This window comes from Dipodomys merriami, unplaced genomic scaffold (assembly GCF_024711535.1).
Source record: "Dipodomys merriami isolate MVZ:Mamm:240054 unplaced genomic scaffold, mDipMer1.0.p SCAF_174, whole genome shotgun sequence".
In the NCBI taxonomy this organism is placed as follows: Eukaryota; Metazoa; Chordata; class Mammalia; order Rodentia; family Heteromyidae; genus Dipodomys; species Dipodomys merriami.
The window spans coordinates 191,227-213,616 of NW_027203093.1; the positions used below are offsets into that span (position 1 = coordinate 191,227).

At 50.0% G+C, this 22,390-nt stretch overlaps 1 protein-coding gene and 1 long non-coding RNA gene across 2 annotated transcripts in view; one reads left to right on the plus strand and one right to left on the minus strand.

Moving 5' to 3' along the window:
* The window catches only part of LOC138829572 (focal adhesion kinase 1-like), a 96,479-nt gene extending 89,895 nt beyond the window's left edge, over nt 1–6,584 (minus strand). The window contains exon 1 of the mRNA XM_070025922.1: nt 6,481–6,584. The gene's annotated coding sequence lies outside the window, so the exon portion shown is untranslated. The remainder of the gene's footprint in view (nt 1–6,480) is intronic.
* A 199-nt stretch (nt 6,585–6,783) lies between these two features.
* Nucleotides 6,784–7,945, plus strand: LOC138829532 (uncharacterized). The gene is made up of 2 exons (XR_011372667.1): nt 6,784–7,571; nt 7,697–7,945. It is a non-coding gene; the product is annotated as an uncharacterized lncRNA (long non-coding RNA).
* Nucleotides 7,946–22,390: the final 14,445 nt, after the last annotated feature.

Genomic DNA, 22,390 nt, shown 5'->3' on the forward strand with positions numbered 1-22,390 from the left:
ACAAAAACTATTACTGCCAGGCCCTGGTGGCTCATGCTCAGGAGGCTGAGATCCGAGGATCCTGGTTCAAAGCTAGCCCAGGCAGGAAAGTCCATGGACTCTTATCTCCAGTTAACCACCAGAAAATTGGAAGTGGCACTATGGCTCAAAGTAGTAGAGTACTAGCCTTGAGCAAAAAGAGCTCAGGGACAGTGCCCAGGCCCCAAGTTCAAGATCCACGACTAGAGCCCCCTCTCCCCCAAAAAAAACAACTGACAAAAAACTATTAGTCTAATCTTTTACAACCAAAGTATAAACTACAGAGATAGAGTTTAAATGTTTTTAGAAGTTCAAAAGTTTCTAAGTTAAGACCAAGATGTTAGCCAAATTTAAATTCAAAATAGATCTATTTCAGATTAACTTAGAAGACATTTTTATCTATATGGCAAAAAAAATCTTTATGGCATTCAATAGACATATTAAAATAAACCACATTATCAAAGCAGTCAATAAAAATTTTTAAAATGTCCAAATATTGGATAAACTTACTGAATTAACACTTTAGGAACTAAATATCAAGACTATTTCACAACAACCTTTGAGTAAAGACAGATTCCCTTCATGAAACAAAAAACTCATCCAGAGTGATAAAAGTTGGTGGTTATTAAAATTAAAATTTTGGGCTGGGGGAATTGCTCAACTAGTAGAATCCCTGCTTACCAAACTCAAGGCCCTGAACTGTAGAGAAGAGGAAGAGGAAAGGAGGAAGATGAAGAAGAAAGAAGACCAAACAGGAGGGAGAAAGAAGAGGGGAGAGGGGGAGAAGAGGAAGAGGAGCAGAGGAAAGAAGAAACTACCAGCAGCTCACACCTGTAATGCTAGCTATTCAAGAGGATGAGACCTGGAAAAATAAGGCTCGAAGCCAGCTCCTCCAGCTAACCAGCAAGATGTTGAATTGGAGGCATGGCTCAAGTAGTAAAGTGCCAGCCATGAGCAAGTGTTTAAGAAAGGTACACTAACCAACAAATGCCCTGTGTCAGGCAGGCTTAACAAAATACAATGGCTGGTAAACTCATACTCCTCTAGCACACAAAGGCAGTCCCTGGCTTCTGGCTTACACTGCTCCAGCCATCCCAGGAAGGGAGTGCTCTGGGATAAGGTGATAGATAAACACAAATATCTTTGGGGGCTCACAATCCCAGCTTGCCCAGGAGTCTCAGGTCTGAGGATCCCGGTTCACAAACAGCCTGAGTAGGAAAGCCTGTGACAATTAACCATCAGACCAGAAGTTCATCTATGGCTCAAAAAAAGCCTTGAGCACACCCTGAGTTCAAGCCCCAAAACCAACCTCCTCCCCCCAAAAAAAAGCAAATACCTTACTCCCTTTGAGCTGGAACTTTAGAAATAGAGCAAAGATAATGGCACTTCTCATGTAAACATTTCCTTTTAGTAACTTATTTTTTGTAAAGCATTCAATAAGGCTAGGTATCATTTAATTCTCTCAACAGTCTAGCACTCTACTATTTGGTACATTTAATAGGGATGGAAACGCAGATTTGAAAATTTTAACAAATGAATCATGATCATACAGCCTGGATTCTGACCCCAAGGCCATATACTTAAGCCACTGCATTCTACAATTGCTATTCCATTTCCAATCTATGTTTAAGATAATGCCACCCTATCATCCTACATCCTCACTGATTTGTTTTGTTTCAATTGTTGGCATTTTGGCCATACTGGAGTTTGAACTCAGGGCCTCATATTCATTCAGCTTGCATGACTGGCTGGCACTAGTGGCTCACCCCTGTAATCCTAGCTATTCAAGAGGCTGAGATCTGAGGATCACAGTTCAAAGCTAGTTAGGGCAGAAAAATCTGACACTTATCTTCACTAAACTACCAAAAAAGCTAAAAGTAGAGCTATGGTTCAAGTGGTAGAATGCTAGCCTTGAGCAAAAGCTCAGGGACAGCACCTAGGCCCTGAGTTCAACCCCAGGACCAGCATTTACACACACAAACTTAATTTTAATTAATTTTAATTAATTTCAATATAAATAGCCATGTGTAACAGTAGCTATTATATTAGACAAAAGGCTCAAGGTTAGATCAGCAAATAAGAATTTTTTGGTTCCTTAAATGTAGGCTGTGTTATGTGTCCTCCTGAAAGACTTGGAATTTTTTTTTAATTATAAAAGTAACCAGAAGCCAGGCACTGGTGGCTCAGCCCTATACTCCTAACTAGTCAGGAGGCTGAGATCTAAAGATCATGGTTTGAAGCCAGCCTGGGCAAGAAAGTCTACTGAGATGCTTGTCTCCAATTAATCCTCAAAAAGCCAGAAGTAGAGTATGGCTCAAGTGGTAGAGGCCTAACCTTGAGCCAAACAGCTCAGAGTCCACTCCCAGGCCAACTCAAGACTGGAAAAGGTAACCAGAAGATGACAAGACAAGGAAACACTAAGCCAAAATTCCAGGAAAACCAGGAGCCCAAAGAGATGAACAAGCACAGAAATTGTCTTTATACAAAGACATTTGCCAATACTACAAATTTTCAACTTCTATTTTTTATACCAGTGCAGGAAGAGGGAAAGAAATCCAAGGCCAGGGCCTCCAAAATTTATACAATCATTCCCGGGTATCCTTGGAAGACTGGTTCTAGGACCTACTGCAGATACCAAAATCTGCAGATAGAGGCTCAGACCCATTGTATAGAATGGAGTAGTATTTGTATATAACACTTGCATATTCTCCCTTACATTTTAAGTCACCTCCAGATTTCTCACAATACCTAATGCAATGTAAATACTATATAAATAATTGTTAAGCTGTATTGCTTAGGGAATAGTAATAAGGAAAAAGTCTACAATGTTTGGTACAGACACATTTTCAAAAGTATCTATATAATCAATCTCAAAGATTCTCAAAGCAATTTACTGCTAATTGTAAGGGGAAGCAGTAATGAAAATGTGTTTTTAAAAATCTAGAGCTTTTGAGCAGGTGTAATGACAAACATCTGTAATTCCTGCATTCAGGAGGAAGGAAAATCAGATATCCAGGCCAGCCTGGATGAGATTCAGTGAGACCGTATGTAAAGGGAGGAAAGGAAGGAAAGAGGGATGGGAAAGAAAGAAGGGAGAAAAGGATGAAGATGAGGAGGGAAGAAAATAGCAATCTAAAAAACAAAAAAATAAATAAATAAGTTTATTTAATCTGAGCACCGGTGGCTCTCTCATGTAATCTTAGCTACTCAGGAAGTTGAGATCTGAAGATCAAGGTTCAAAGCCAGCCCAGAGAGGAAAGTCTAGAGACTGATCACTAATTAACCACCAAAAAGCTGGAAGTAAAGCTGTGCCTCAAGTGGTAGAGAAAATTTTTTTCTAAAATTCACAAATATAGCAACTGCACAACTTGCAATGTTACTGAAACTTGAAAAATTATCTAGAGATTGGCCTAACGTGAAAATGTTTCATTTCAAAACTGAAAGATCTCCACACCATATCATACTTATTTTGTCAAAATTACACCATAAAACACAAAGAATTTTTTTCCAGAAAAATCTTGATACCAATACCTTTCTAAGTCAAATACTAGCATCCCAATAAAAGACAGGGATTTTCTTTTTTCTTTTTTTTTTTTTTGTCGGTCATGGGGCTTGAACTCTGGGCCTGGGCGTTGTCCCTCAGCTCTTCAGCTCAATGTGAGCGCTCTACCACTTGAGCTACAGCGCCACTTCCAGTTTTCTGGTGGTTTATTGGAGATAGGAGTCTCACGGTCTTTCTTGCCCGGGCTGGCTTTGAACCGCGATCCTCAGATCTCAGCCTCCTGAGTAGCTAGGATGACAGGCGTGAGCCACCAGCGCCCGGCAAGACAGGGATTTTCAAAAAAAATTTTTTTGGTGGTACTGGAGCTTGAACTCAGAACCTCACACTTGCCAGTCAGGTAAAATCTACCATGAAGACATATCTCCAGCCTTTTTTTTTTTTTTTGCACTGGTTATTTTTGAGATAGGGTCTCCTATTTTCCCTGAGCTTGTACCTGGACTATGATTTACCTGTTCTGTCATCACTGGGACAACAGGCCCCCCATTACACCCAGCTTTTGGTTGTGAAGGGGTCTTATATGTGAGCCTTGAACTTTAATCCACCTAATCTTAGTCTCCCAAGTATCTAGGATTACAAGCATGAAGCACCAGCTCTCCCCAACTTCAAAAAAATTTTTATGCCACTGAACTATGTGCTTGAAAATTACTTCGTGCACTTGAAAATTACTTATAACCATGTACCAGTGGCTCACACCTATAATTCTAGCTACTAAGGAGGATGAGATCGAAGGATTGTGGTTCAAAGCCAGTCCAGGCAGGAAAGTCCATGAGACTCATCTCCAATAAACTATCAAAAAAAAAAAAGCCAAAAAAGAAAAAAATAATTATTTCCAAATACTTATAAACTGATATGTTGAATGGTAACTCCTCTGTATAACTACTTAAAATATTTTTTAAAATATTTTAAGGTTATTTTTGCTGTAAAATATAAAATTATTTCTTTTTTCTGGATCAGTCAACGTTTTTTAAAGAGACTCACTTTAACAATACAACTACCAAAAAGTTACGTGACCAGCTCAGTAACTTGTAAGGACCAGAACTACCAAGTGGCAAAAATTAAGCTATGTAATTTCCAACAACTGGATGAGCTTTACAGAAACTACCTCAGCTGAAGACATGGAAATGATCCTCACTGCTGCCTCCTGATTTTTCATTTTCCCCCTTTTCACTTTCCCCCACCTCACCCCTGCAGCTGTGGAACTTCTAATACTTCTTACTCACTCTTCCAAGGGATTGCAGCCTTCAGAAAGGCTGTCAATCCTGCCAGTTCTAGGAGTTATGCCCCAGGATTCTTAGCAAACGAAACAGTAATGGCTCTAAATCAACAGAGAACTTGCTTCTATCACCTTTGCATAGTGTATACTACAATGAAGGCTAACATAATTGCAGGTTCCTTTCAAGCATAAACTATCTTTGCCTGCATTTATACTATGTTGGATTATATGATGGTGACCTGGAAGAAATTCTTTTAAAAGAAAATGTAACGTTTGATTCCAATGTTGGTTTAGGCAGTTGTAAGGTACAGTGTTAGGGGGAGGGGGAGACTCCAGTAGGTTCTGCTAGACTGCCTCACCAAGGACAGTCACAAATATAAAACAAGTACACTCATAAAGACAGAGGAACACAAAAGCCCTTAAAAGCTTCCTGTTTGAGCTGGGGGGGAGGGGGCAAGTCCTGGGTCCCACTGCCCCCCAAACAAAGTTTCTTGTTTAAATATCACAGGGTTTTATTTTTAAGTTAACTCAACAGTATAATGGATGAAAATATTATCTATACTGTACCTCAACAAAAATAAGCTCAATGCTAATTTATGTCTTGTAAATACACATTTCGTCCCGGGTTTGTCGACAGGTTTTATAAGAAGATGCCAAGGCTAATCGGAGTCATCCTCCACGATCTTTCCGAAAGACTACTTCGTTACCTTTTACAACCAAAATATTAAGGTTATTTCACTTCACACATATTAATCGCCTATTGTTATGACAACCATCTGCACTCTTTAAAAAGACCCCAGCGCCTTTCAAGTCCTACACACACACACATCCATCCCCTAACTCTTACAACTGCCTCAGCTTGACTGTATTTCCAACCAGTTTCCCATAATTACTACAATATTACTATTCTCTCAGAACCCAGCTGCAGGCCAACTATCCAAGAATGAGACACTGTTGAGCTGGTTTTCAAACGAAGAAGATACGCGCCTGTATCTATAAACTTTGTCCCCCGTGCCTCTCCCCGCCACATCTTGCAAACCTAGGGCGGGCACACGCGGCCCCTCTCCCTTCTACAAAAGGAACCGGGCCGAGCGCGGCCCGCAGCCTCCGCCTCCGGCGCGGCGCAGGCGGGCGGAGGCCGGACGAAACTTGGGCGGCCCGGGACTCGGGGCGTCGGGCGGTGGCGAAGGAAAGCGTGGGGCTCGCCCGACTCCGCTCGGGGCCGGGGCCGGGGCCGGGGCGCAGGCGTCCCCGCGGATTTCCCGCTTCCTCCCCTTTTGTTTTTCAGGCGTTCGGTCCGCTCCGGCGGAGCCGGCTGGGGCTCCCGGGCTCCCCGCGCGCTCGGACCCCCGCAACCCCGGACCGCCGTGCCCCCGCGCCCCGGGCCTCCCCGGACGCCCCCCCGAGGACGCCGCCCCGGGCCTCCCGTCCTCGGCTGGCCGCCTTCCCGGCGCCCCCGGCCCCGCCGGCGCCCCCAGCCTCCCTGCGCTCCCGGCCCCGCGGGCCTCCTCACGTCCCCGGCCTCCTCATCCCCGCCCGAGCCCCGGCCTCCCCTCTTCCCGACGGCGGGCGGGCGGGGCCGCCTCCACCGCTGCGGGCGGCGGGTCCGGCCCGGCTCCACCGTCCGCCCTCCGGCCGCGGCCCTCCCCGTTCCACAGGGGCCGCCCAGCCGGCGCCCCTCACTCACCGGGCCGCGGCTGGGCGCTCCGAGCGCAGGCAGGCAGACGGCGGCGGGGCGGCGCCGGCGGCGGCGGCCACGCTCCCTCCCACGCGCACGCCCGGCGCACGGCGGTCCTGCCGGCGGCGGCGGCGGCGGCGGCGACGGGGACCGCGGCGGCGGCGGCGGCGGCGGCGGCGGCAGCGGGATCGCGCCCTCCGGCCGTGCTGAGTCGGCGTGGATCTGCGCGTGCGCGGTGGCGGTGGCGGCGAGCGCGCGCCCCCTCACAGCGAGACGCCAGCCCCGCCCCCGGGCTCCGCGCGTGCGCACCGAGGTTCGAGCATGCCCAGACGCCCCTGTGCGCCGCTGCCGAGCTCGGGTGGTCTGGGCTGGGCGAGCGAGGCACGGCCAGGCGGCGTCCGGAGACCCTGCAGCCTTCCCGTGCCCGTTCCTGCCCGGGTCCTAAACTCAGCTCTCTCCTGCGGGTCTCTCCCGGGTGGCTGGGACTCCCGCCTTTTCCTGGGCTTCTCCACAGTTCACCGCCCCCAGTGATGGTTCTTGGGCCCTCTTTGCGGAGGAGGAAACTGAGGCTCAGGGATTCTTCTAATGGCATCGCAACCAGTGCCGGGCTGTGCCAGGACTCGATCTCTGACAGTTTTAGAAGTGGACGCCCCTAGGTCCTGCGGCCTGCGCCACCATGGACGGGCCGAGGGCCCCGCCGGGGCTCCTGGGGCGGGAGCCGGCCGGTGGGGCCGCGCCCGGGGCGGGGGCGGGGGAGACCCACGCCGGTGGGTCCCCGGCCGGCGGATCCCGCCCTCCACCGGCGGCACGGAGCTCTCGGAGGATTTCCAACAGGAAGTGAACGCGGGTTTGTGATCTCTTGAAAAGAAAATCACTGGCATCCCTGCGGCGGGAAATGAAACCCGAATCACGGCCACTTCCATCCCTGTGATGTCACCGCGAAGCTCGCCGGGGCGCGGCGCCGGGCCGGCCGAAGGTCTCCGAAAGGTGAACCCGGAAGCGCGCCGGGACCGCCTCAGCAGCCCCGGCCAGTCCAAGCTTTCGGTGGGGCCGGCCTGGCCACGCGGTTTAAAGGCTGCCTTTGTACCGTTCCGTACTCGGTGGGTGACGGTTGGGGGTTGTTGGCTGTCTCTGGCTACGTTTAAAATCCTAAGGGCTTGTGCCTCAGAGACTTGGCACTGGCTGAGTTCTCTGCCTCTAACTCCTCGCTCCTTCACTTCTTTAGGCTTCTTAAATCCCTCCTCACTGATGTCAGCTGGACACCCTTTGTAATGGGAAGACAGCTCCCCTGCCACTCTCCCCTACACCCCCCCACCCACCCCCTTCCTCGGCCCTGTTCTCCAGAGCTCCTGTTGTTCAGCCCAGTCCAACACTACGTTCTTGTTTTCCTCCTGATTGTCCCCTCCACTAACAGGGTCTCCAGCACACAGTAAATATTTGTTGAGTGAATGAATAAAGCTTTGGGCCATGAGAAGTGAGAGATTATTATGTAAAGTGTAAGAAGGGCTGGAGAGATGGGGGAAGAGAGGCACAGGAGGGATAGCAGCAAAAGTCATCTTTGGGAAAGAAGTTGCAGCAGCTAGAAGAAGAAGGACCACAACTTCTTTAACACACATCCCAACAATCTGGTTAGCCAGACTTGTTTTCCCCATGACAGAGACCTGAGAGAATCGACTTGAAGGAGGAAATTTTCAGAGGTTCGGGTCCATGGTGGTCTGGCTCTGTGTTTCCAGGCCATCGTGAGCAGAAAGCACATTCTTGTAGAGGGGTACAGAAGAGCAAAGTTCATCAACACATGGTGGCCAGGAAGGAGAGAGAGCTAGGAAAAGATTGAGGACAAACTGAATCTCCCCCAGTGACCTACTCCCAACAAATAGGCACCACCTTCAGAACTTTCCGTCACTTCACTTCCAAATCATGCCTTCAAATTACAAATCCAGGTTGGCATAGTGGTTCCCACATGTAATCTCAGCTACTTCAAGAAGATCAGGGTTCAAGACCAGTCCAGGCAAAAAGTTAGCAAGATCCCCATCTTAACTGATCCTCTAGCCTTCAGGTAGGAGGATTGGGGTCCAAGACCACCCTTGAGCCAAAAGCAAGACCCCATCTAATAAAACAGCTAAAGCACAAAGGATGGAGTATGGCTTTGGTGGTTCAAGCCCTGCTACTACCAAGCATAATTATAAGTCCATCAGTAGACCAGCCCATTGGTGAGATCTGAGCCCTCCTGATCCAGCTGTCTCTCAATAATTGAATCTACCATCTGGGTAGAGCTTTCAACATAAGAGCCTTTTAAGGAATACTTCATATTCAAACTATAACATACCCCTTGAATTTGATCTCACAACTAAATTTACTTGACCAATAGAGGACATAAAGAGTGACATTAAAAATTAAGCCAAAGCACCGGGCGCCAGTGGCTCATGCCTATAATCCTAGCTACTCAGGAGGCTGAGATCTGAGGATCACAATTCAAAGCCAGCCCAGGCAGGAAAGTCTGTAAGACTTTTAACTCCAACAAACCCATCAGAAAACCGGAATTGGTACTGTAGCTCAAGTGGTAAAGCGCTTGCCTTGAGCTGAAGAGTTCAGGGGTAGCACCCAGGCCCAGAGTTCAAGCCCCATGACTGAAAAAAAAAACAGACTTCCAAGGTCTGGGCAATTTCCCTTTTCACACTGTCAAAGTTGCCTCAGCTAGTCTTAGCCGGACACACAGACAAAAACAGACTTTCTATACAAGCTATTAGCTACCAGGCATGTGAGTGAAGCTGCCCTAAGGCACACCTGGCCCAGCTGGTGGTCAGCCAATTACAGCCACGTGCAGCCAGGAGGGGCCAGTGAAGAGCTGCCCAGTTGAATCTAGCCCAAACCACCAACCTCACAATTGAGAGCAAATTGTTTTAAGCCTCCAAGCTTTGTGGTAGTTTGTTACATAAAAGATAATTGAGCAGGGCACTGGCGCCTCATGCCTCTAATCTCAGGGAACTGAGCGCTGAAGGATCTCAGTTCAAAGCCAGCCTAGAAGCTGGGTTGCAGTGGCTCATGCCTGCCATCCTAGCTACTCAGGAGACTGAGCTCCGAGGATTGCCATTCAAAGCCAGCCTGTGTAGGAAAGTCTGTGAGACTCCTATCTCCAATTAATCACCAAAATCCAAATGTAGAGCTGTGTCTCAAGTGGCAGAGTGTCAGCCTCAAGCAAAAGAGTTCAAGCCAAAGCCCAGGCCCTAAGTTTTAGCCCCCGTACTTCTCCCAAAACACACACACACACATTGAATCCATTCAAATGCAGAGCCCATACTCAAGCAAAACAGAAGAGCATTTGGCTGCTCACATTCCTGCACTGTCCAGTAGGCCCCTGCTCTGGAAAGCCCTGAGAAGGGGCATCCTGAATGCTAACAGAGCAGCTACATGTGTGTGTGTGCACGCACACATGCACGCATGTGCATGCGTATATGCATTTGTACACATCTCCCCCCCTAGATGGGGAAGACCCTCCTAGGCAGGGCTCTCTCCTGGTGGGAAAGCAGAAACACAGTTGAGGCGGAGGTGGATGCACAGCAAAGAAACTGGAAGGCAGGGGCTGGGAAGGTAGCTCAGTGGTAGAGCGCTTGCCTTGCATGCATGAGGCCCTGAGTTCAATTCCTCAGCACCACATAAGCAAACAGAAAAAAGCCGGAAGTGGCACTGTGGCTCAAATGGTAGAGTGCTAGTCTTGAGCTGAAGAGCTGAGGAACAGCGCCCAGGCCCAGAGTTCAGGACCCACGACCGGACCCAAAAAAAAAAGAAAAAAGAAAGAAAGAAACTGGAAGACGGTGTCACCAAGGAGACACCTGCCACCTGGCAGACTAGATACATAGTATATGGACATCATCACATTGTGGCACTGTGCAGCCTATCAAGGTGGCTGGAAAAGTTGGACCAGAGGAAGTGAAACCAAGAAACAGACACGAGGATGCTGGACCTCCGTGTTGAGAACCCAGAGAAGAGAGGACAGAGAGCACCAGGAGGGGGAAGTCTGACAGATCTGTGAGTTCCAATCCAGCTCCCCACATCAGTACACAGTAGCCCTAAGGAAGCTATTTCAAGCTGAGTCTCACCAAGCGTGTAAAATGAGGAGAGTGGGGAGGGAAGGCTGAAAGAGCAGGGATGCCCCAGGGCTCACAGGGCCTAAGGAAGAACAATGTGAGGAACCCAAGGAGACACTCGCTCCTCAAACTTGCAGCCCCGAGAGACCACAGCCACCACACCCAGGTGTTGGAGGCATGCGCACCCCTGACCGCCCCTCCAGAGCCAGCAAGACTGTTTACTCGGCTCGTCCAAGTCTAGATTCTGCTCTTGTTGGAAATGCAGGGGAGATGGAGGCTACGAACCCTAAGGATGGGGAGAAGGAGCTCTGCCTACCGGCAGACCCCGAGCTACAGCAGGTGTCCCTCTCCTGTGGGGACCCAGGAACAGTTTGTCCTGGTGAAGGAGCAGCCTCCGCTGCCCCTCTGCCCACACGAGGTTCTCAGACCCCTCTGAAGCAGGAGCCATATTTAGCCTCTTCTGAGTCCCCCATCTGCCCAGTTTCTCTGAACCCACCCAAGTGGAAGCATTCAGGTCCTGCCTACCAGTGATGAAACAGTCTGTGGCAGGACCTCATCTGCTCCATGGCCAGCCCCACGCATGCGCTTCACCCCGACCCCACAGCCCTACACACAGAGCATCTCTCCAAGCCCAGCCAATTCTGATCAGTGACCAACGCCACCCCATTTCTGACTGAGACTGCCCTTTGGTCTGGAGCTCAAATCACACTTCAGCCATCATTGCCACATTTTCTGGGAAGTCTTCTGTAAAACCATTCATTTAACTTCACAGCCACCTTGGAACCATCTGTCTGAGCCCATTTTCCAGATGGGTAAATGGTGATCAAGGAAGCTGTCTATCCAGCAAGCAGATCGGAAAAACAAGATTCCACTCCTGGCTCCCCCCTCCTTTGCCTTCCACACCTGCAGAGAAGCTGTGTGTGTGGCCTGAGGCGATGTGGACAGATGGTCTGCACATCTCCCTGCCCTGACCTGCCTACATCTTCAGTTAGCAACAACCACACAGCTGCAGGCCCTTAGTACACTTGCTCCACTAACTAACTCTAGAATTCACTTCCTGGTCACTGTCACTGTTTTGATCAGTATTAAATCCTCCTTAGAAGGAAGTCTTCTTCGACAACTTTGTGGGGTTCACATTGAACAGAAGACTGCACATTTTCATTGTTCCCAGACTAGAATTTGCAGATGCTGCTTTGGTTCCCCATCTTTCTCAGTTTTGTTTTTTCTGAGTTCCATTTCATACATTTTCATACATTTAGGTCATGATCTAAGAGCAATACTCTTGGCCTGCCTGTACCTAGTACTAAAGTGCTGAGATTACAGGATCTGCATAGATACATAAGTGTGTGCACGCACATATCCGCCAATCCTAAGGCTTGAACTCAGGTCCTGGGCGATGTCCCTGAGCTTTTTTGCTCAAAGCTACCAGAGGCACACCCCATTTCCAGCTTCTTGGTGGTTAATTGGAAATAAAAGTCTCCTGGACTTTCCTGCCGGACCTGGCTTTGAATTGCTATCCTCAGTCTCCTAAGCAGCTAGAATTACAGACATGAGCCACCAGCACTCAGCAAGGCAAAATTTTTACTAGCTTCCAAACATCTCTGTCAAATTGCAAGCTTCTGAAACTTGTTTTTTAGTGGTGCTGGGGGATTTGAATTCAGGTCTTGGTACTTGCTAAGCAGGGGCTTTGCCAGATGAGCCATACACAAATCTACACAAAATATTTTTAATTTGTTTTTAAATTATAATTATATTTTTTATTAAAAAAAGATTTACATCCTACTATTCTGATGTTTCTCCAGGTGACAATATAAAGAACTGTTGTCCTTTATTATCACTGTTACAGACACGCGTTGTATACAGTTGCTGTCCTCAAACATACACACAAATTTCAATAAAGAGGGTTGTTAAATATTGGGAAATACTCTTGGATCATGTGCAACTGTCACAAATACTATGCCAAGAGATAAATGAGGCAGAGGTGATTGCACAACTCTGAGTATACTGGAACTCATTAAGCTGTGCACTTTTGCCAAGAAGAAGGCAGCGGCTCAGTCTCCACATGGAGCTTCAGGTTTGCTGGCTGGCACTGGTCTGGCAGGGACTCGCCTCTCCCTCCAGGCTTTCATAGTTGTCAACAGACCCCACCCCTACAGATCCCAGCCAGTGCCCTCCAGGGTGCTTCCTGAGCCCAAGAGCCTCGCCTGCCCTTTGCAGCTGCTTCAGCCCAAGTCTCCCAGGTTTATCTGCCAGCCTTCCTGCCATGCTTGCTCTGGGGTACCAGGCCTAAAGAGTAGAGGCCTGTCTCGCCCCTCCTGTTGGAAACAGAACCCCCTCTGCCAAACTCAACCTTGTGGCCACCCCCAGTACAGAGCCAGACTCCCACCATGAGAGCTGGGTCTGTGGAAATCATTTGACAATCTTTTTTTTTTTTTTTTGTCAGTTGTGGGGCTTGAACTCTGGGGCTGGGCGCTGTCCCTCAGCTCTTCTACTCAAAGGGAACACTCTACCACTTGAGCCACAGCGCCACTTCTGGTTTTCTGAGTGGTTTATTGGAGATAAGAGTCTCACAGACTTTCCTACCCAGGCTGACTTTGACTCGTGATCCTCAGATCTCAGCCTCTGAGTATACAGCGGTGAACCACCAGCGCCCAGCCTCATTTGACATTCTTTACCAGGACTGGTTTTTCTCTTCTCCCCATTTGTTAATTTCTTCAACCATTTATATCTATATAAACTTTGGAATATTCACTTTTTCTCCCCTGTGGAAGATGGGTTTTGATCTTAGGGCCTGTGCTTGCTCAGCTTGCTTGCTCAGCTGACACTCTACCACTTAAGCTACGCCTCCAGCTAGGATTTTTATTGGTTGTTTTGGAGACAGAGTGCACAGACTTTTCTGTCCAGGTAGGCTTCAAACTGCAATCCTGAAGGTCTCCACCTCCCGAATAGCTAACATTGTAGGTGTGAGTCACCAGTGCCTGAGCATTTATTCATTTTTGCTGTGGGTAATAACCTATTACTCGTTTATTCGTTTATTTATTTGCGGGGACAATGGTAAGATTCTATCCCTTCAAGTGTTCTGCCATCCTTTCATCCTCAGGCCCACCTCTGGCAGGCGTCAAGGACAGCTCTGCCTTGTGGAAGGAAATTAGCCCTGGTGATAGATGGAACTCTCCTCTATGACCCCAAAAAGAGCCAAGTCTGCAGGAAGACTGTGGGAAGAGATGGATGGATCTGGTTATAGAACCTGAAATCACCCCACGTCCATACCACTCATTCCTCTTCCAAACCACATGTGAAAGCCCTAGGATTCTTGGACACTGAGCTAAACACCAGGTCTCTGCCGTCTGGAGGCGAGTAGACAGGTAATGATGACACAGAGCCATCCTCCATATCTTGCCATGGTAGTGACGTTGGTATTGGGTCTGAAAGCTGACAAGGTTGGGGGCGGGGAGCCTCTGGCCGAAGTATGGGGGGCAAAGGTACCAGCTTGTGAGATGTCATGTCTCCTGGAGAGGCAGCTGGCTCCTTAAAAAGGCAGACAAGCTGGCTCTTTTCTGGTTAACTAGAGCTAAGTATCTCTCAGATTTGCCTGCCTGAACTGACTTTGAGTCATGATCCTCAGATCTCAGTCTCCTGAGTAGCTAGTATTACAGACATGAGCCACTGCACACAGCCATAGCTATAATTGTGTGTGTGTGTGTGTGTGTGTGTGTGACTTTGTGTGTGTGTGTGTGACTGTTAGGTAACAGGCTTGTGAGTTCATGCTGTTTTAACATCACAGTCTAGTTAGATATTATTAGGATCTCACAGAAAATTGAGACACAGAGAGTGTAAGACCTTGCCCAGGACCAACCTTTTACTTCAGACACAGGGCCTCTTGTAAGGCTTGGTGTGTGCCTGCCTCTTTCTTTTTTTTTTTTTTTTTTTTGTCGGTCGTGGGGCTTGAACTCTGGGCCTGGGTGCTGTCCCTCAGCTCTTCAGCTCAAGGCTAGCGCTCTACCACTTGAGCTACAGCACCACTTCCTGTGCCTGCCTCTTTCACCTGAAGCATCGGGTATGCTGCCGCTTAAAATTACCATTGGTCTCCACACCGCGACTTCTTTGTTCTTTGGCTTGAGCTGCTTTTCTTTTCCTACTCTCCAGTGTATGCTGCCGCACTGGACTGTGGCAGCAACAAAGCCCTTTTTGGAAAAGTTGTCTAGCCAAGGCAGTTATCCACCTGATAATTAACACCTGTGTGGAATAACCCAGTGGGGCTGGCTGGGGGTCCAGGCTGAGAGCTGCAGGTGAGTTGCAGGGGGTGGGGGTCCCCTCCCTTAACACCGGCTCTCTCCATGAGGCAGCCCCTGTTCTCCCAGCAGCTTTGCCAACTGTGTTGCTAAACGGTATGGTCGCCAAAGGCGGCCACAGAGGCAGGGTAAGGGATGCATGCAGCAGTCAGTAAGTTGGCACCAGAGTTATGTGGCTACCTAAGTCCTGGGCAGAATCCAATGAAGTCCAGGAATATCCTCAGGCTGAATTCAATATCTGCCCAACTTTCCACACTGTGACCTGGACTAATTAGAAAGGCTCTTGGCTTGTTTCACACTGCTCTAGCTCCAAGCTCTCAATTCAAGTTTTATTGAGCAGCTTGTGCCAAGGCCCTTCTGAGTCCAGACACCTCCCCTGCCCCAGATCTCAGCTCCCCACCTGCCTGCCACCCTCTGGGATCACTTCCTCCAGGGAGCCCTCAGCTCAGGCTCCCCAGTTGAGACAACCCACTGACAACTTCTGCTCCCAAAGTGCCCTGGGTCACTATGTGTTTCCCTGACCCTGCTGCCCCTCCCTCACCCCCAGCTGGTGGTGGGGGTCAGTGCTGAAGGCTGGCACCGTGTGTTCCTATATTGCTTGCACCAGGCATGACACGCTGATGATGCCCACTCTCCTGAAAACAGGGCCCTGAGTTTTTTTCATAGTCACATGAAATTGGAAACTGAGGCACAAAAAGATAAATGATTGAACAAATTAGCCAAGAGGCATATGGGAGTCATGAGACTTCTAGTGATGAGTGGGAGTCATCTCGGGCTGAATGAAGGTTTCGCAACTACCCATTTCATCATAGTTGTGTGTGTGTGTGCGTGCGTGCGTGTGTGTGTGTGTGTGTGTGTGTGTGTGTGTGTGTGCTGGTTCTGGGGCTTGAACTCAGGGCCTAGGGGCTGTCCTGGAGGTTTTTTGCTCAAGGCTAGCACTCTACCACTTGAGCCACATCTCTACTTCCAGCTTTTTTGATAGTTAATTGGAAATTAAAGTCTCCCTTTCCTGCCCAGTCTGGCTTCAAACTGAAATCCTAACACCTCAGTCTCCTGAGAAGCTAGGATTATAGACATGAGCCACTGGCACCTGATGTTTTGTATTTCCTGACTTACCTAAACTAGAAACTCTCTAAGATAAAAAAGGAAGGACTCTGGAGAGGTAAAGAACTGCACCGGAAGGAGCTGGGTTGCTGTTCCGCGGGTGCCTCCTTCGGGACACACCCTGCCTGGGAGGAGGCAGACGCCTTGTGTGCAGGCTGGGTGGAGGACTACACAAGTGTGAGTGGTCATCACTTTAGCCAAAATACACGTCCAAGGTCTAGGACTCTGAATGTTCTATAAATGGCCTTGGTGAGTATGTAAAGAGCCTCGTTTCTAAATTAGCCACCCAGAGCCACTCAAGCCAGGGACCACAGAACTCATTTCACCACGCTGGTAATAACCCTCTCCACTTAGAAAAACCAGGTGACTCAGCTGGGTGGAAATGCCTCCTGGGCCTCAGGGACAGGAAAAGAGCTGGACTTCCTCCAGCCCGGATGTTGCAGCCATTCTCTAGCCCCCTGCGGCAAATGCAGGTGAGTTTCCTTCCCTTCCAGGTGAGGACCGAATTGGTCCTCTGGCTTTCTGTCCTGTTGACTGTGGATTCACAGAAGGGTGACAGGCACTCAGCCGCGCCCACGGGCAGCGCTCTCAGGGCGAGGAGGAAGCCTTGCTGCTCATGAAAATCCCCACAGCAGCTGTGGGTGCTCCATAAATAAATGCTTCTGCCCTTTTTAGCACAATGCTTAGGAAAATCCCCGCCTCCGGCAGGCTGACTTGCAACACAGGGAGGATTTTGAGGGCCAACAAGTCAGACGCTGCCTCTCTGTCACACAGCTCCTGCGACAGAGCAGGTGAGGTCTCGAGCAGGTTACCAGGTCCCCAAGGCAGACAGAGAAATGCAGGCCTGCAGACACACCTGTGGCCAGGTGCCACCTTAGGACAGGGGCTGCAGGCTGAGCAAGGCCTTTGTCATAAGCTGGCACCTGGGCGTTCACTACCACCCACCCCCAGTGCAAATGCTGTCCATGTTGCAGTGGAGGTGTGTGTGTGTCCAGAAGAGGGGTCTCCTTCAGATAAACTCAGGGTTTCCAGAAAGGGTGGGCAGGTAGAGGGTGCCCAGCCATGGGTGTTATCTTGTTTGTGTCATCCACGAGAATCCTGGCATACAGTCCCCGCTGCATGTAGCAGCCTCCTTTCAACCAATAAGTGATCACCGAGCACCTACTATAATATACAGGGTGCTAGGCCACGGACTGCAGAAGGGCCAAGAAGCAGGAATCACTTAGGTTTGGGCTGTAGGGTAGAGGTGGGGTGTGGCCGCTCGGGGTAAAAGTGGACCACAGCTGCCCCCACATCCCTATGTTCCACAGCTGGTTGCTCTCACTGGCCTGGAAGAACCCTCGACGCCTCCTCTGCTGCTACCTGCCCCTCTGCGCGCTGGTATACGGCATGGCATGCGCCTGCCTATGTTTCCTGCCAAGCCGGGGGGAGAGGGGGGAGAGGAAGAGGGGACAGATTGAATAACATTTTCTCCTATCTTTCTTGTACTTCTCCCAGAACACGGACTACTGGTGGTCTCTGAGGGGTAGGCTCTGCAGCCTAGGTTGGCTGTCCCTCCTGTTTGCTTAGGAGCAGGGCCACCACCCCTCCATGATACCTCAGTTGGATCATGACAAAGCCATCTTCTCCTCCAGGACAAAGGGCAATACTTGCGGTCTGCCATTAGCTTCTGCTTTCTCTTCCACAACCACAGCTGACCAGCTGTTTGCTCCAGGGGTGCCATAGTTTGGGTGCTGAGAGAGACTACACACACACACACACACACACACACACACACACACACACACACGCACGCACACACACACGCATGCACGCATGCACGCACACACACCGGACTGAGGCTGCCTTTGCAGCTCTACCCTCTGCTTGAGCTGCATTGCCTTCCCAAGCCACCTGTCTTGCAGGGGCCAGCCATCCTGTCCAGAGCAATGGGACACAAGCAAGGACCCCAGTGGCCCAAGGTACTGAGTGCCCTCTGTCCCTCCCTTTTTCCCTCTGCTCCCCCCTCTCCTCACTTGGGGGGGGGGGCGTTGTGGGAGGTGACAGGTCAGCGAAATGCCCCAGAATAGGAGTAAGTGTGTACTTACGGGGTAGATGATCATGGCACGGTCAACACTTGTCAGATACAGCCTGAGCAGTGACACAGCTGTGCCCACGGTCGGCAGCATCTTTCACACCTGGTTCAGAACTCAGGAGGGAAAAAGGAAAAAGACATTTACTTGGGCAATACTTGGATAGCACTTCTTTGTGCCAAACACGACTAGTCTCGACTCATCGAAGCCTCCTAACAGTCCTGGGAGATGGCTAATTCTATTAAACCCATTTGACAGATGAGGACAGTGAGTCCAGAGAGAGTAACTGGCCCACAGCTAAAGGCAGCAGAGCCAGGGCTTGGACTCAGGCGACTCAGCTCCTAGGACTGCTGTGGGTTCCCAGATTCATCTAGCCCTCTAGGCTCTGGGACCTGTAAATGCATTCATCTCCTGATCTTATTTTAAGGCAAAGTGAAGGATGAGAGGAAGCAGATAAGGAGGATGAGCTTCCGGAGCCAATCGTCCTTTCAGTGCAGATCTGGGTGACTGGGAGCAGAGCAACAAGTGGGTGAGGCCCAGGGTGCAGTCTGTGTCTGGATACAGAAATTACCAACGGGACATGAAAATACACAAGCCACTGTGAAGACGTTCAACACACATGTGGAAACCCACCTCCAGAGAAACCAGGGATCGGGCTGAGAGCAGCCACGCAGGAATCTCAGCCACACACGTGTGCATGTGGCAGGCAGCTCTCCAGACGCACTGGCTCAGTTTCCCCTGGAATAACCAATGCAAACTTAGTGAGCTGGGTTCCTAGGGCCAGGAGAAAAATAGCAGGAACAGTGGTCCAGCCAGGAAGGAAGCTGGGCTGTGGCCTTGTGAGCACAGAAAGGGGGAAGGGACTACACAGAGCCAGCATGGTGCTGGGACCCACAGTCTGGTGTGGACCAGCTTCTGGGCCCTTGTACCTCTGAGCCGCGCCTCTGTCTGGTAGAGGCCCTGCCGGCCTGCAGGGGCTCTCCATGGAGACTGGCCGGTTTCCAGGCCCCAGCTAGTCCTTTAGATGTGCAGAGTGGGCGATGGGCAGGAGGTGGGGGGACTCCGAGGAAATCTGTCAGCCGGGAGCAGTGGAGTGTTTCCGTCAAGCCTTAGGCATCCTGGGGCCAGGTTGGCCCAAGGAAATAAATGGCGGCTGGCCAGAATGTTGCTGGACAAGGCCTGGGAGGCAGTCGTGAGCTCCTCGGTGGGACCTGGCCACCTCGGCCACCCTGACCGGATGGGCAGGGCCCAGCCGCAGGAAGCCGGCAGCCAGCGGGCAGACTGCGTCTGGCAGGACGGAGGGAGTCTAGCTGTAGGGCTGGTCTCCTGGGTGTGTGACTGAGACAGTCACGCTGCCGGTCTTGTCTGCTCAGAAGTGGCCCCAAAGGCAGGCTGCACGCTCAGCAGGCACCATCTTGAAATTCTTAACACTCTCATCTTCCAATCTGTGTTTTGGAAGTGAAGTTCAAGGGGACAGTGGAACCCCATCTCAACCTTTTCCTGTCTCCCGCTTGGGAGTGGCCAGAGCTGTGTTCAGCCTTCCTCCTCCTCCCCTCACTGGGACGGGCGAGGGCCGGCTCCCCTCTGGGGGGTGCCGAGGCATGATGGTAGCTGCTCCCATCCTTGGCTGGTAGCAGGACTCTCCGCCTCAAGACCCAAACATGTCTGGGAGTTGTCCTCCACTCTGGGTTGGAGTGAGTGGCTGATAGGACTTCCCATCCCACGTCTCAGCCAGAGTACCTCATTTTCACTTTGCATGAGCCCTAAAATCGGGTGGTAGTCCCACACTAGAGGCAGTACTGCAGATGCTGAGCCCTTGTCCCCAGCAGGAGGAAGCCACTCTTCTTGGGTTCCCTTTGCTTCTCCTCAAGGTGACAACTTAGCCTGGGGACCTTGCCACCAACGTTTTCAGCCTTTACTTTGGAGCCTCCATCCAGTGACCTCTCCCTCCCCTTCCCCACCCCTTGTGAAGGACATTTTCCAGGAGAGAAGATGGCAGAGTTGGATTTCCAACATTACAACCAACATGGCCTCAAACAAATAAAAGAGAAATAGCAGCTGTTAAGAGTCTTTTTTTTTTTTCTTTTTTTCTTTTTTTGGTCAGTTGTGGGGCTTGAACTCTGGGTTTGGGTGCTGTCTCTGCATTCTTTTTTTTTTTTTTTTTTTTTGGGTCCGGTCGTGGGGCCTGAACTCTGGGCCTGGGCACTGTCCCTCAGGCTCTTCAGCTCAAGGCTAGTGCTCTTCCACTTGAGCCACAGCGCCACTTCCGGCTTTTTCTTATGTGGTGCTCAGGAATCGAACCCAGGGCCTCGAGCATGCAAGGCAAGTGCTCTACCACTGAGCCAACTTCCCAGCCCCTGTCTCTGCATTCTTCAGCTCAAGGCAAGAGCTCTACCACTGGAGCCACAGCGCCACTTCCGGTTTCTAGTGGTTTATTGGAGATAAGAGTCTCATAGACTTTCCTGCCTGAGCTGGCTTTGAACCGAGATCCTCAGATCTCAGCCTCCTGAGTAGCTCGCTGGGATGACAGGCGTGAGCCACGGCACCAGGCAGCTGTTAAGATTCTTAAACCCAGAACTCTCCTGGTGCTCAGGGACTCGCAAGGCTAGTCAGAGAGCAGAGACAGGTACTGAGGACTCTTCTGTGACAGGGCCAGGTCTCATGACAGCACACAAGTCTGGATTTCATATTTTTTGCCACTTCCCAAATATAATCAAGTATGGGAAGATGTTGGCTGGTAAAGGAGGCCAAAATGGCTAGACTGAATCAAGACACTTCCTAACAGCAGATGTGAACTGTATTGCATAAGAGAATCATGGAGTGGCCTCTGTGGAAGGCAGGATGCAGGTGCTCCATTTCCTCTAGGAAATGTGAAAACATTTAGACCAAGGCTGGTCTAAGCAGGAGAAGCCCAGAGCATCTCTGGGCTGCTTCTCATCGAGGGAGTGTGATGAATGAATGATTGATACAGTTAAAAATGGATGGATCCATATGAGCATCGATAGCTAGTTTAGCAATGTGTCCAAAGACGTACATGAGGTAGAAGCCACAGCCACTGCCTTGAAGAAGGCAATCTTCCAGTAATGGTGCTAGTACATGGGTTTCCAGCTGCTGCCGTAACCGATTACCACACAGTCTTGAAGTGATACACGCTTATTAGGGTACAGCCTGGAGAGCAGAAATCCACCGAGGCTCATGGACTGAAGCGAAGGTGTGGCCAGGGCTCTGCTTCTTTGGGAGGCTCTGGGAGAGTCTGCTGCCTGTGTTTCCAGCTCTAGAGGCTGCCTCTGCCTCTACCCCCTGACATGTGGCTGCTTCTTCCAGTGTCAGAGTTCACCGCTCTCACTTGGACATGTCACGGCATTTCCTTCGCTGATTTTCATCCCTCTTTAAAAAAACAATATTATTACTAAGGTGATGTACAGAGAGGCTACCATTTCACAAGTCAGATAAGGAATGCATTTTCCCTTTCCTTTCCCCAGTTTTTGCCTCCCTCTTATCTATCTATCTATCTATCTATCTATCTATCTATCTATCTATCTATCTATCTATCTATCCATCTATCTTGTTGGTTGTGGGGCTTGAACTCAGGGCCTGGGAGCTGTCCCCGAGCTCTTTTGCTCAAGGCCAGTGTTCTACCACTTTGAGCCACAGCTCCACTTGTGTTTTTTGAGTGGTTAATTGGAGATAAGAGTCTCACAGGGACTTTTATGCCTGGGCTGGCTTTGAACCAATATCCTCAGATCTCAGACTCTTGAGTAGCTAGGATTGCAGGCGTGACTCACTGGTGCCCGGCTCTGCCTCTTTTTTTTTTTTGGGGGGGGGTCCAGTCGTGGGGCTTGAACTCTGGGCCTGGGCGCTGTCCCTCAGCTCTTCAGCTCAAGGCTAGCGCTCTACCACTTGAGCCACAGCACCACTTCCAGCTTTTTTCTTTTTGCTTATGTGGTGCTGAGGAATCAAAGCCAGGGCCTCAGGCATGCAAGGCAAGCGCTCTACCACTGAGCCACCTTCCCAGCCTGGCTCTGCCTCTTTTAAAGGATACCTCTCTGTGTGAGGGAGTTGAACTCAGGGCCTGGGCACCCTCCCCTAGCTTTTTTTTTTTTGCTCAAGGTTGGTACTCTGCCACTTGAGCCTCAGTTCCACTTCTGGAGAGAGAGAGAGAGAGAGAGAGAGAGAGAGAGAGAGAGAGAGAGAGAGAGTGTGTGTGTGTGTGTGTGTGTGTGTGTGTGTGTGTGTGTGTGTGTTTGATTGGAAGAGAGAGAGAGAGAGAGAGAGAGAGAGTGTGTGTGTGTGTGTGTGTGTGTGTGTGTGTGTGTGTTTGATTGGAAATAAGAGGCTCATGGACTTTCTGCCTGGGCTGGCTTCA